Here is a 14,988-nt window from a genome sequence, read left to right as displayed (position 1 = left end):
ATGAAGGAAGGAGGAAGAAAAAAAGCAGATGAGAGCGCCGCCGCGTAGCGCTGATCGTTAGATTCTTGTATAGATTATCATGCGCCAGCTAAAGTCAACATCCATAAATTTGCGCGCTAGCAAAAAGCGGTTGCGCGCGCGGTCGATTTTGCACCGGTCGAGCGGACGCTCATGCTATTACGACGGGCTTAATTAGAAACCGGGAACACGGTTCCCTACCTGCGGAGTAACAAGTGCGAGCGCCGTATTTCCGGCAGCGAACTCAATTACACCGGCTTACACCTTTATTTAGTAGGTGTAAGTCGCGCGCGCGCGTGCTCGTTCGCGTGGGATCCCATCGGATCGTGCGCTAATCGACGGTTCGTTCGAACTAATCTCCCGATCGTGCATCCATTCCATCGATGTAAACGATGAGTTACATAGGATGTCGGAAAACTATTAAGTTGCCGTAATACGAAACGTCGAACTGCGAAAGCTTCGACATCACGAAACGTCCTTGTAAAGTAAACGTTTGTTAATCACGTACCATCATGTTAAGTAGTAAAACGATTCTTTTACAGAATGTTGCTTAAAATATATATTTCGCGACAACTTTTCAAGTTACATTAAAAATTCGTGTAAAAATGAATAAAAAGTCGGAAAATTTCTGACATATTATTCCATGATTATAAATATAATATTACGAGAAACATAACTCGTAAATTTTACAATTAGAGAAAGTCATATTAACATGAAGAAAATAAATTCTAGCGCTTCATGGCAAGAGCCATGAAGCGCTAGAAACACATGTTTTTAATTACCTACATTTTAATTACCTACATAACAAAAATAAAATTGCAGGATGCGTGCAAATAATATTAAAAAGTACAAGAGTAATTCTTGAAAAAAAGTATGTGCCAAAAATGAATGTCAAAATATTATCATTATTAAAAAAATATCTTTGAATAAATAAAAAGAATTTTACTGACAAAGCAATCATGCAACAGATAACAAATATTATCAAGACACACATTTGCGAACTGTTTTGCGGCACAATCTTAGTATAATTTCCGGGTGATCGAAGGATTATCGCCATGTAAATTTCCGGCATAATCATTAAAATACCTTACTTCGATCGGTAATTTGGCCGGCGTATGTATTTCACTGGTCGACCGTATCCGAGTTTCGGAATTCGGAATAATTTGATTTTGTCGCTCGAACGATTTTCGATCGCCACGTGTAATTCGCATGTACACATAATACGCGAATAGAATCGAAAGGATGACCGCGGTAAAGCGTTCGCTGGACCTGTGAACCGTAACAACGAAATGTGCCAGAGAATGAAACGAAGGATGATTCGACACTATTGCATATATGCATATAATCGATCAAAAGTGTTGCATTACTTATTAGAAACAGAGAAATCGTTATTCTTTAAGAAGAAAAACCTATACAAATATAACCAAATTATTTTATGCAAATTATTTTATGCAACAGTTTTATAAACGTGACAACAAAATAGCTAGACAAAAATATAAAAAACTTAATTATAATATCTATTTTTTTTTAGAATGATGCAATACTTTTAACCGGTAGTGTATATGCAAATTTAATTAGCCGGATAAAAGGAATTAAATTCAGTTTTTACGAGAAGCCGTACGGATTCATCTTTGACAATGTGACATTTCATAAGGTCGCGACAATTAAAATTTTACAGCCAAATTTCTCCTCCAATTTTTCTTCTACTAAATGTTGAACTGACATTGTCTTTTTTTAACAGCGCTTTAAAAATTGGAGCGATTTAAAAACGCAAATAGACTTGAAAATCAAGGAAAATTGCGTTTAAAAGATTAAAAGGGACACATCAAAGAGCGTCATCTTTGGAGATAATTATTGAATTCAATTTAATTAATTAATCAATTATTTATGTAAAATCGAATGATTTGGCTGATTAATTAAAGCTAACTTTCTTATTTAGGATCACAGTGAATCAAATGTTGTGTAATTCGAAATTTATCATTGATTAATAAATAACATTAGGCAAAAAATATTTGTTTCGATATTTAAATGGAGCGAAAATACGTATATTTCGATATATGAATGGATAACAAATCTTTGCTATAGAAAGAAAATATAATTTTTTTGCGGCACAAGAGTTTGACGCAAATTTTAAATCTGTTTCTCTGTTTCTGAAAATGTGACAGAAAACTAAATATAATTTAGTAACATTTTCAATTTTATTAGTCTCAACAATGCATATTAAAACAAAACTATCGTAATTGAGTTAGTAACATTGTATACTAAATAAAAAGTTTCATACGCGAAAAATATAATTGAGAATAATGTAATAATACTTCAGATTATTCACCAATATATCATTCTGCCAAAATTTAAAACATTGAACAGTCATCCGCTTTTATTAAAAAAGTTTCGAGAATTTAAATATAGAGTTTAAATGTGATTTTTTACTTGTTTTTTTTATACGCGAGCATTTTTGTAATATTAATTTCATTTTATTGTTAATTTTGTAAATGATAAAATCTTGTATTATGTCTATACATCACAAAGGGAATAAATACTTTTGATTTTGTGTCGTTTTTTTAAAAAATGATATAAATTTTTTCCAAAATTTGTACATTTTATAGGCACAAAAATCATTGAAATAATATATAATAATTAGTTGTGGTTATCTTAAAAAAAGAAAATTCTTATGTTAGACACAAGAATTAATAAAATCGCAACTTTTTTAGTTATTTAAAAAAAAGGTAATTGTGAAAATAAATAAAAATAAGCGGTTTATTTGCATATCGAATAATGTTAGATAATTTTTAAATATCAATCAACAACAATATGAATCGCATATGTGGAAGAAAACAGCTTTGTATATCTCATGGAAAAGGAAACGCGCAAAATTTTTCGACGTATTTTTTCAAACGTACAGATTTTTCTTGCTTCCTTTAAAATTTTGTTTCCGTTACCTTCTCGTAACAAACGATCCGATCGTATTCCACAACGAGAAAAAAAGATAGGTTGAAAAATGTTGCTCGTTGTAATGGCAATACAGCATTTTCCTGATCAAATAGCGATCACGCTCGTAAAACAAGCAGGAAAACGTTCCTCCTTTTCGTTGGGAGAAACACAAAACGAGAACGCCGAATCACCGATAAATATCGGACCGAATGGCATAGCTAATTCCGCCCCGTCAGCGAAATGCGGCATAAATGTCCGTTCCATTAGCGCGGCTCGTTTTTAATTGGCCGTGATTAGCGCTCACCTACTTATTTCGTCGTTACGTGCGCGCGAACACGAACGAAAACCGAATCCGGGAAACGATAACCGGTTCGATATATCGTGGTAGATGCCATTTTATTCGCGCATTTCGCGCGAATATTCATCGTTTAGCTGTGCACTCTCGTAAAATTCTTGTAAATTGGATATATGTATATTTATCGTATAGAATAGTAATGTCTATATAAACTTGTAAAGAAGAGAAGAAGTCGTAATTTGGAAAATTTAAAAGCAAACTTTACATTTTACGTGCAAGTAATTTTAATACATGGCATTAACTTCATTTAAATTTCTACCATAGTCGATTATTATTATTATTATTATTATGGAGTGTTATATATATAACACTCCATAATAATAATAATAATCGACGATGAATATAATTATATATATAATCATATTATCACATATTTCTCGCACATAATTGAAATAATGAATATTTTATATAGAAAATATTATTTTAAATTCAAAATCAGATTTTTTTATTGCGTATGGGTAAAATTTCTTTCATTACATTCCATGCATGAATAAAATTAATTACTATAGTTTTATGTAAAATAACAGTAACGTGTCTCTTAATTATTGTTGTCGCGTGCTATGTTTCACGAGCAACGTTCGAATGCGGAATGTTAAATATTTTTCATTACCGTTTCGTGTGCAAATAGTTTTGCATGCATTCAGCACGTGAAATTACGAGAACTTTAATTCTTCGGTTTTCTTGATGATCTCTTTGTGATATATTTGGACATGTATTCATTAAGTGATTTAAGTGTTTGAATCCTATCATGTAAAATTCAACGACAGTGTTTTCCCAATGGTTCTAAACGATATTTTAATTCAAGAATCAATTTCATCTTCTTAAATGATTAAGATCAAATCGGTTTAATATGTTGGAATATTTTTATACATTATCAATTCTCTCTCCATTCATATAAAACACACAGTTTTATCTTAATTAAAAAAGGAATTTCACGCATCTAGTAAAGTTCAATACATACATGTACAAAATTTCAAAAACCTTTTAAAAAGAATAAATAAAATATTTAATTCATTTGTATACATCTTAAAATTAACTATTTTATAATGTAAATTATGCTATTTTACAAATATTTATAAGAGCATCTTACAACAATGTTTGAATAATCTTCTCGTACTTAAATAATTTTCTCATAATGTAAAATAAACATCTGTGAGCTATGTTTTATATTGGAAAAAAACTTTATTATTCGCATCATAACCAGCTTGTCCGTTAACTCCCAGTTTCCGAAATATTCCAGCATTTCCGAAATCTCTCAGCCGTGTCGTCGCCTAGGGAAGCACCAGGGTTTTGTTACGGTCGACTGATCTTCAATATCGTATATAGAACCGTAAACATGCCATGGAGAAGTTACGTATTTAATTAAACGGCATAGCGCCAATAACACAAATAATGCAGTTTCAAATAAGAACACGTTGTCTTGCGAAACAAATTTTTTTTATTTTAATTTCGCGAATTATGCACAATATTTCAAAATTAATAAAGAATATATTCGCATAAGTATTTCTTGTGAAATTTGATGATAATTTTTCTCTCACCAAAAAAATGTTAAAAAAGTCAAAATATTTTTTCAAAATTTGTTTAATTTCGGAGACAGACATTTAATATATTATAAATTTTATCTTAAAATTACGTTGAAGCAAAACTGGCCTTAAAATTTATAACATGACGTATAATATAACGTTTTATTAATATTTATCTTGATTTATGATTGTTGTTTAATTGAAAAGATACATAACCAAATATGCAACATACACAATTTTAAAAAAAACTAAGAAAAATTTAAATATTTATTACAATTTGAAATATTATTAAGTCAAACAGTAGTGATAGAATACATAGTAGTCGATATGTCATTTTTTATGATCTGATAACTTTGCAAAGATTTATGCGGAATTAATAAAATACTATTTATATATATTAAATGAATGAGGAATAATAGCTGTCATTTGATTTTAACGTCAAACTTTTGATATGAGTGAAAAAAATCGTCAATATTCACTCTCACAGCATTTTAATTCGGCGATAGATAATATGTAGGGCGTTCCATTCGATCAATGTCTAGCAGCTTTCTATATTTCATGCAAATTATACTTGGTTTCTTCTTAGCGAAAATTTAATAAAGGACTTAATATACCGTGCGAGATTGCCATAATGTTAAAGTTACCATTAAAGTTGAAGGATTTTAGCGAACTAAGTTTCAAAAAATATCAATAAGTAACAGAACGGTATTATCAAAGCCATTTACATCAAACTTTATCTTACAAGAAAGTTCTTAATATTTAAAATTTAATTATATATTGATATATTCTCTCTCTCTCTCTCTCTCTCTCTCTCTCTCTATATATATATATATATATATATATATATATATATATATATATATATATATAAAAGTGGATAAGTAAAAGCTTTTCTGAAAACCACAATTACGAAATAGTTTCTAATAAAAAATACTAGTACCTTTTTATATCTCTTTCAGAAGTAAGCTCCGTTACTGCTATACCTTTTCGCGATACACACGCATACACGAACAACTAATAAAATGAAAATGTCTTATCGAAATCTTCTTTTTTTCTAATTATTTACGTGCTTTTTCTTCTGTATTGTCTCTTTTCCTTAAAACATGAATGTGGAAATTTATCTTATTTTCAAATAAGATAAATATTTTTCATAACGAGCAGCTGCGAAAATAAATTTGACATCTATCAGATATTATAACATATTATCTATTTATAAAATGAACATTTCCCTCATTCTTAAACGCGTCTTTTTTGTGATTTGCGAACTAGTTACTAATGAATACGTTTCCTATGTGTTTCAGGTAAGCTACGTGAATCTATTTGGCAGAGCGGTTCTGGTTCCCGGACGATTACCCCGTAAGACAAATTCTAATTTCTCTAACAAACGTCGCGCGCGAAGACACGAAATGAGAATGGTTGCGCGTACGAAGTACAATTCGAAGCACGTAAGAGGAAACACATCAAAGTGCAATCTCGATCGTTTCGCGGCGAGATGGAGTCTTTGAATTTCGACGACGTGACCGCGCAAAATTTTCCCTTACACAACATCTGACTATTAAGTAAATAGTATAATATGACGAGAGGCTTTCGTCGTTAAATTTTTAAAAAATAAAAAAAAATAAATACGCACGACACGTAGATAAGGAGCGCGATAAATCGCTGAAATGCACTCCATGATCACATTTACGGCCACATCTCACGGAATTCGAATTGACTATTAGAATAATTAATCGTAGCCGCCAATCGTAAACGTCGTAGAGTTAATTGGAAGTTCCTCGGTGTATAAACCTCACGAAGATTAACGAACGGGAAACTCCGGAATTCGAATCACGTAAAAATAGAGTATTTCCTCGGCAGTCGACTAGCAATTTCTGAAACAATGGTGTTACAGACTTTTGAAATTAAAGTGTTTGCCATGCTAATTAGCCTCCATTGTATATATCGAACTCATTTCCTTGTGACTGAAATTACTAATGAAAATGTTACTTGAGATTTGATTTTCTTATTTTTTAAAGTAAATCTGAAAAAAATTTTCGACTTTTATATATTTTAAACATTAATTAAAAGGTCGTTAATTTAAACTTTAGATAAAATTAATTAACCTTTTATTAAAAATTACGTATTTAAAATTACAATTGCAAAAATAACGAATAAATATAATTTTAATACAATTTTTAATAAATAATTTTTAATAAACGTTTAATTAAGTTTTAAGAATTACTCTTTTTTAAGGAGGACAAATATGTAAATTTTAAAAGAGACGAGTTTTTGTCCCCGTGTGCGGTTTTTTTTAACTCGCACAAACGTAACGTCGCGTCGCAGCGCAATATGGAAAGAGGTGAGAAAAGAAATGAAGCCTTTAGATAAATGTTTCTCTAGGAGCCAAGCAACACGCTATTAAAGCTCGCGAGACGAACGAACGTGATTAAAGCGCGATTCTTTCCCTGACGTTTCCGCCAAGTTATTCCAACTCTAACTCCTACGTTGGTCGTGTATGTCGTGCCCTCCGACGACGTTTTGATATTCTGACGGCGATACACTCCGTTCTAGTTGTGTGATTTATGGTCGTCGGTTCCTTAATTTACGTTTCTCCGCGATAAGCAAACAACCGAAATCGGAGCGTGTCCACGCACGACAGAATCGGAGATAAAAAAAAAACTCCTCTCTCTGATTTCCCAGGAATCTCTCGACCCTATATTTTCGAAATGTCTGACATATTAAGGGCAAAGATAGGATAACGTAGCATGACGTGAATTGTGGTTGCGTGATTTAAAAATAAGCAATCGCGCGCATATTAATCTTGCCATTAAAATAAAAATAGATTTTATAAATACAATGCAATTTTCTCTCTTATTAAATTAAATATTTCTCTGTCAAAAGTCAGTGCATCTCTTGCAATAAATCTATCAAAATGCCATTATACATAATAATAAATATACCTAAAAAGTGTACCTAGCAATTTACATTTTTTTTATCATTTTTTTTCTCGTATCGAACTTTGGGGGGTTGATAATATTTAAGTGGATTTTGTTGAAAAAAAATAAGACTTGTCAAAAAATTAAATAAAAATGCGAGCAATTAAAACTAAATATATTTTGCATTAACAAATACGTAATTTAAAAATTAAATACCAAAATATTTAATATTTCAAATTAATAATAAATGATCATCTCTCTCTTTTTTGATATTTTTAATCGGAAAAAAATGTGTTCTAAATTGATACAAGAATTCAGGCAAAAAATAATTATTCGTTGAAGCACATCCATTGAGATCTCGTTTAATGCAAGTGAAATCTCATAATTCCGATTAACAAGTGCTATCGCTCGCAACGGCAAAACACTCAGTTTCAAACTCCATTCTAGAAGAACCGGCAGTGCAAATCAATTTCGTCGCACGATGCAACAAATGCTATAACTTACCGCGATACCCGCTGGCTACTCTAAGGTTAACGTTAACGACGAGCGATAAGGACACATAATTAATCGCCATCGCGTAAGATCCGCGGTGCACGCGAGGCGTATTGAAATTAGAAGGATAATTAACGAGAATTAACGTCCCCGACGATGCGTTATGGCGAGCGGTTCGCGCATGCGGTGCATTAAAAATGAAAGAGAAAAAACCAGGTCGGACGATAATTGCCGGCCGTTATCATAAATGCGAAATGCGAATAAATCAAATGCCTTATATGTGGCTCATCGGTACCGGCCGAATAAAAAAAGCTGCATTCGTCGCGTTCTTCATGTTGAAGTGTGAGTCGACAAAATCTACGCGATGAGTTCTTTGACTTTCAAGCGGATTATTTAAAAGTCGAATGTTCACGATCTAACACCTTGATGCCGTTGCGTGATAGATCGGCTCAAGATGACTCGGAGAATTGCAAATCACTTTTTTTCATATTAAATCAGGAATAATTAAAATATCAACTAACTTCTACACGAGCACTCGTTTTTTCTAAGCGTTATAGTCGTTTTATCGGTATGCGATATCAGATTTAGAGAAAAGTCGTTGAAAGTGGTATGAATTGCTACAAAAAAGACTGTCAAAATATGCAATATTTTATTATTATATTATTTCATAATTAATTATATGAAATACAAGAGATATCGCTCTTGAAACAAATGTTAAAATAAATTATGCTTTTTCTAAAATAAAAAAATAACATGAAACTATTTTTTAATCAAATATTTAAAATTAAGACACTTTCATGGAGCAAATAAATTTAAATATATAGCAATACATGCTACAATTAAAGAGCTTTCTTTGGTAGAAACATACAATTAAGAATTCTCAAGGCGCGTTAGATAATTGATCGTTGAAGTCGAAAAAGGTTATTACTATTGTGGTGCTCGTCGTTGTCGACTATTTGGGCGATGAGAGATTTTACCGGATTTGCGCGACCAGAGTGCATTCAGCAAAAGCGTGTTACATCGCATTCACATCGCACGCGTGGTTGCTTCTGAGGAATAAATTGAGGAAGTTCTCTGCTGTGTCGTATATGGACCGCGTTTTGAAATACCACGCTTATCGCGTACGCGTGTTTTCAAAGATCTTTTTCATTCGTCTCAATATGTACGCGACATCCATTTAACGCACATACATAAATATATACACATATATACATATTTCAACGGAAGTAATTTCTGCATTCGACAATCTCTCGCCTTTTCGCGAACGTAGCGTTGAAAATCGACGAATCATTATAATGAATTTTTAATATTTGCGTAGATAGCTTTTTAAACGAAATTTTCGTATCGTAACAATTTGTGTTTACATCGGTTGCTCAGAATCATACATATATGCGGAATATTTTTTTTCCAATTGCAAATACGCGCAATTTTTTAATTTTTTATCTAGAAAAATTCGACATAAATTAGTTTTTTTTGCATATTTATAAATTGCTTGTAAAATATAAATAACTGAATTATATTAAATACTGAAATCAAAGGAAAGATGGTCAACATTTTTTTATGAAAAATTACAATTTACAAAAAATTATATTAAAATACATTTTAATGTAATGTAATTTTAATGTAATTTTAATGCAATCTAATATAAAAAGGACAAGTTTCTACAAATATATTCTTTCTCCCTTTCATCTTTCTATCTCGCTTTCTTCCTATCTTCCAGAGATGTTTTCATTCATGTTCTTAGGATAAATTAAAAATTCAATTTATTTTTAGAAGAAATTTCGAAGGAACGTAATTTTATATATGAGAAAAATTTTTAAATTAAAGAATCTCCTTATATAAGAACTTCGTTCTATATTTATGCTTTATCTTGCAATTGCATACACATTTGTAATATTTCCTTTATTAATATAATTAAATTAACAACTTGAATTAGAGAATAATGTTTCCGCACTATTATTAATTAATTTCTAACAAAATTATTAATTTTTAAAGGCAATCGAAATCTCCGTGTTCCTGGAGAAACATCGTGCACACTCGTATCACTAGAGTTTCGTGTGCGTTTAACAGCGAATGTAATTGCAATGTGTACTCCATTGCGAACTAAATTGAGAAACTTCTTGCATTAGATATAACACAGCCATACGAGAATCTTGGCGTTTGAGGGAGAGATCGAGTCGCGCGCGCGCGAGTGTCTCGCAATCATAATCGATTCGAGTATGCCTATATAACCGACTCTAGCCTAGTGCACATAATCAAGGATCTGAAATGAACGATACTCAGAACTTCGCATATATCCAGATTGAAAATTATAGTCAAAAATAAAATAATTTTAGGTTTGAAAATCTTATAAATTAAAATAAACCGATCTCTTTTTGAAAAATAACATATAAATTGCAAAATTTTAATATATTAGGAAATATAAGAAACATTTTTTCCTCTAAAATTTAAATATTAAATTATAAAGTTCAGAGATTGCGGTTAATCATCGTAGCCTTACGGATTGGGTTATGGTTTTTACGTGACACGGTTGATACATGATTTTAGCGAGGTGTTACATATTACTGCCACTATATCCATGTATCGGGAACCGTTAATTAATAGTTCGGTGCAAGTATCACATTCGTATAATAATCGTATCACATGTGTAATCGGAATTATTAATTACCTTTATCATTTATCGCCATGAATTATTAATTGACATTAATAACACAATTTACACGCAATTGTGTGCGATGATTGTGTGTGTATGATTTTTTAATTGTCAATTATTGCGAAGCAGCATATGCTCCCAGAGAGAAAGAGAGAGAGAGAGAGAAAATATCTTTCGAAGTAATAAAATATCTTTGTTGTTTTCGCTATCCCGGTTCCCCTTTCAAGCCGATGGGCGTGGAAAATTACCAATTTGAATAAACGACGCGTATTAATTAGCGAGCATGCGATTCTCGATTATTATCGGTGAGCCCTAAAACGACCTGACGGCGCGAGGATGACGTTCGAGACACGCGACGCGGAACCGATAATTATCGGCGTCGCGTACCGAGATTGCGAGCGTCGCATCGGGACGACGGACATGACGTACCACACGTCGCGTACGACATCCGGATTCCGAGGGGTGCCATTAAGGCTTCAGGCCTCGGTGAAAATGATGGTTGACCGTATAAATTACACCTTCGATTTTCGTAACGCCAGCCGGTTAAATTCACGAGGACGACCATAAATTTCCGACGTTAGAAACGCGCGGTTTCGCGGGACGGGGGAAAGGGGGGAAGACGAATCCGGGAAGAAGGAAGGGGGGTCAGGGACCGCGGCGCGGTGCGGTGCGGTCGCAGTTTGCCCCGTAATTTGTAATCGTCGAATTCTACGATCCCAGCCGTGTGCGGGGAACCTACCAATCCGTGACCTTCTTCTTGACATTAATTTAAAACCTTGTCGTCGTGCCAATCTCGGACGAAAAAGCTCTCCCAGTATTATTAACGAGCTGATGCGAATTGGTCAAGCAGCTATCAATAACGCTGGAGAGTTTCTCTATTGAAATTTATTCGAAAGAGCTCGCGTACATACAGAGAGAGATTTATGTCGAAGATTATTTATATTTACCTTTATCCAGTTATTAAAATTGAATTACTATGAAAAACGAGAATTATTCAAACAAACTGTAAATAATGATATTTTGTGCTGTCTCTCTTCTCTTTAGTATCGACATTAATTTAATTCGTTCTTTAATTTCTTGTAATGAAGAGACTAGTTGAACGAAATGCTTATTCTTGAAGATTTCATATTCTTGAAGAAGGCTTGTGTTCTCTAATCATATTATTGCTATAAATTACGTGGAGAAGTAAAATTGCATCACGGAATGATCAACAAAGTATCTTTATTGCAAACAACAAGTATCTTCGTTGCAATTATAAATAAGAATAATCATGATTCACGCCGATTCACGACTACGAAATAAGCCACTTTGTTGCAAACGGTAGTACTTGCTTTAATAAGGGTTTAATAAAGATGAGTTTATGAAAATTTATGGCGCGTTATCTTATTGGCCATGGTAATTTAAATGTGACGATTTGTTTTATTCATGAGAGATCGTTTAAAATACTTTTGACGTACGGTACATGGTTAAATAAGAAGCGAAATATTTCATGCCGTTGCGGGCTGCACGGCATAAATTGAAAATTAACGAAGAAGCGTAATAGAAGAGTCATAAAGAAAGCAAATTCATAAAATTGTTCATTCACTAGGATCATACCGGGACACTTGGGAAATTTATGGTTTGATGAATTTTCCTCGGATAATATATGAATCATATATATTTACGCGTACGAACGTAATATATAATATGCGAGTTGAAAGTTTAATAAAATAGATCAATCATTATTATTTATCACGATATAAAGATAATCAAATTTTACACGGTTAAAAGTTTATCGCGGATTTTATAATATTTTGTGAAAAAAAGAAATTTTGAAGAGCAAGCATAATGTTTGATTAATTATTTTATATCGTTTAATAAAATATAATTGGCCGTATAAAAATATGACACTTATAAACCTATTTTATTAATGGATGTTCAATATAAATCCTCTCGCAAATGAAATAATCTTTTTCAGAGAAGATGACATGATATTAGATGCATATCGGATTTACCTAATCGAATTCCGGTAATAAATCATTAGAGATCGAATCGCAGAATCGCGAGCGATAAATGCTGATAAACAAACCCCTGACAAACGTTATCGCTTATCGCGATCGTTTAATACGTCGTTTCATGGAATTCGCTTAATTACGCAATTGAAAAGCAACCTTTCGACGAGATACATCGAGCCCACTCGTGATAGAAACAGTTTTAATTAAGCTCGGCTTGTCCGAGCGCGCGCGTTTTACTCGATACGCACGAATCGAGTAGCTCCGATTTTTTTTAGTGGCCGCCATTGCGGTAACGCGCGGAAAAGCGCTTACACGCCCTCGTTACGAGATCCGGTGTTATCAGTTCAACGATAATGCTCGGTTATTCCACCTTTTAATTGGGTCATCAAGACCAAGTGTTTCCCTCGAGAGAAACGTGGAAATCCATTAACGCAACGCCGATGAAATTTTCGTCTCTTTTTTTCGCTCGGGATGACGAAGACTCCTCTTCTCCGCGCGTTATTCTCAAGCGGTGACTCATCATTTTCAATTGCCTTTATATAAAGCAATTTGGAGACAATGTCTACTCGTTGTGTCATTTCTTTTATTAGTAGATTTTTTATCTCTGTAAACTGGTGCTTTATCTCTGTTCCCAACTAGAGATTCTCACTTGAAAATATATCTTTCATCGGTTGTATCTTATACAACCGAGACATTTATTTAATCACGTATTTATCCATATATTGGAAAATTATAGAAATTTAATTAATTCTAAAGTATCTTGTATTTAATACAGTTATTGTTGCTCATTTCAATTTTCTCTGCGTTAATTTTCATTATAATAGTATCAGTAAATTTCAGTGCAAAAGATTTTTTAAATTTATAATGAATTATTTAATATTATGATATGCATAAAAAGATACAAATATTATACACATACATGTAAACAGAAAGAATGTGAAATATAATTTCCAATTGAGTCAATTACTTTAGCTTCAATCGTTCGTTTTCATACGTCCTCTTTTTTCTATACATATTTTTATAGTATTTATTACAATTTCTCATTTATAAAAACCAATATTTCGATTTAAAATATAAATAAATATTGTAACCTCTTTTCTCCTACTTCTCTCGAGGCTTTATTTTTACACGACTCAATATTTTAAATTGTTGGAACGCTTTTATCTTGACAAGCGCACACGAGAAATTTTATTAACACATGATGATAGCCTGTGATTTAATTAACTGATAAAATTTATCAAATGTGACATACAGAATGCTTTGTTTATAAAATTACTACAAGTTTCCAAATATTAAAGATTTTTACGAAATGCGGACATGAAATACGAATTAATATTTTTTAAATAAAAGTAAATCAATTTTTTTCCAAATTATGTAATAAATAAAAACTACACATTATATACTATGCATTATAAACTGTACATTATATTCATATAGCAACGTAATATTCCCCAGTGCAAAATAATCAAAATGCTCGAAATTTTCAATATAATTTCGGATTTCTCTTTTACTTTACTATACGTTTTCGGAAAATGTATTTTGCAAAAAAAACCTCGTTTTTCTAACTTAACTTTCAAAATAAACTACTACGACAAGATAACTAAATTTAGAAACATGCCCACATCTCTCTGCTGCCTCGTCCGTCGTGATATGTGTGATCGCTATCCCGAGCAAATATCCGGAAAGTTTCCGCAACGGGAGCGAAAGAAACAGATTCCGATCCACCTAATGAAAGTCCGTGCACTGAAAGCACGGAAGGGGGGGGGGAGATAGAGGCGATCGGTCATCAAAGTGCCCGGAGATTCTCCCTCGAAGAGAGAGTATCTTTCTCTCTATTTCCTGAGAGCCATGTACAGTCTCTTTCACAAAAGCGCATCTCCTTTGACGGCCATAATTACGTTTGCAACCGAAACGAGTACGATCGATTACCGAAGGCCGAGTATTATATGCACTCGACCAACCACGTTCTGCAGGAAGCTCGAACACGCTGCTGACGTGCATTTAAGCCACGCGTTTCGCCGCGCTTCGCTCTTACGAGATGCATACGTCACGTGTCGTTACAGCTTGTTATTAATTTTCTAGATAGAACAACGACGCGCCGCGTCGA

The 14,988-nt window shown here is 32.7% G+C and overlaps 2 protein-coding genes across 8 annotated transcripts in view; one reads left to right on the top strand and one right to left on the bottom strand.

Annotated features, from left to right (window-relative positions):
* The window catches only part of Nachrbeta2 (nicotinic acetylcholine receptor beta2), a 316,200-nt gene that overhangs the window by 206,407 nt on the left and 94,805 nt on the right, over positions 1 to 14,988 (bottom strand). The gene's annotated exons all lie outside the window — the stretch shown is intronic.
* Positions 1 to 14,988, top strand: part of LOC145971572 (protein turtle homolog B) — a 230,575-nt gene that overhangs the window by 122,059 nt on the left and 93,528 nt on the right. Inside the window, exon 1 of one of the 7 annotated variants that reach the window (XM_083099393.1) lies at positions 6,134 to 6,183. The exons of the other annotated variants lie outside the window; for them this stretch is intronic. The gene's annotated coding sequence lies outside the window, so the exon portion shown is untranslated. Of the gene's footprint in view, positions 1 to 6,133; positions 6,184 to 14,988 lie in introns of those variants that run through there. 7 annotated transcript variants of the gene reach the window in all.

Source organism: Camponotus vicinus, unplaced genomic scaffold (assembly GCF_025532165.1).
Source record: "Camponotus vicinus isolate PSW18456_S1 unplaced genomic scaffold, iyCamVici1.0 SCAF_5, whole genome shotgun sequence".
NCBI classification, from domain to species: domain Eukaryota; kingdom Metazoa; phylum Arthropoda; class Insecta; order Hymenoptera; family Formicidae; genus Camponotus; species Camponotus vicinus.
This window is presented reverse-complemented; position numbering and strand designations above follow the sequence as displayed.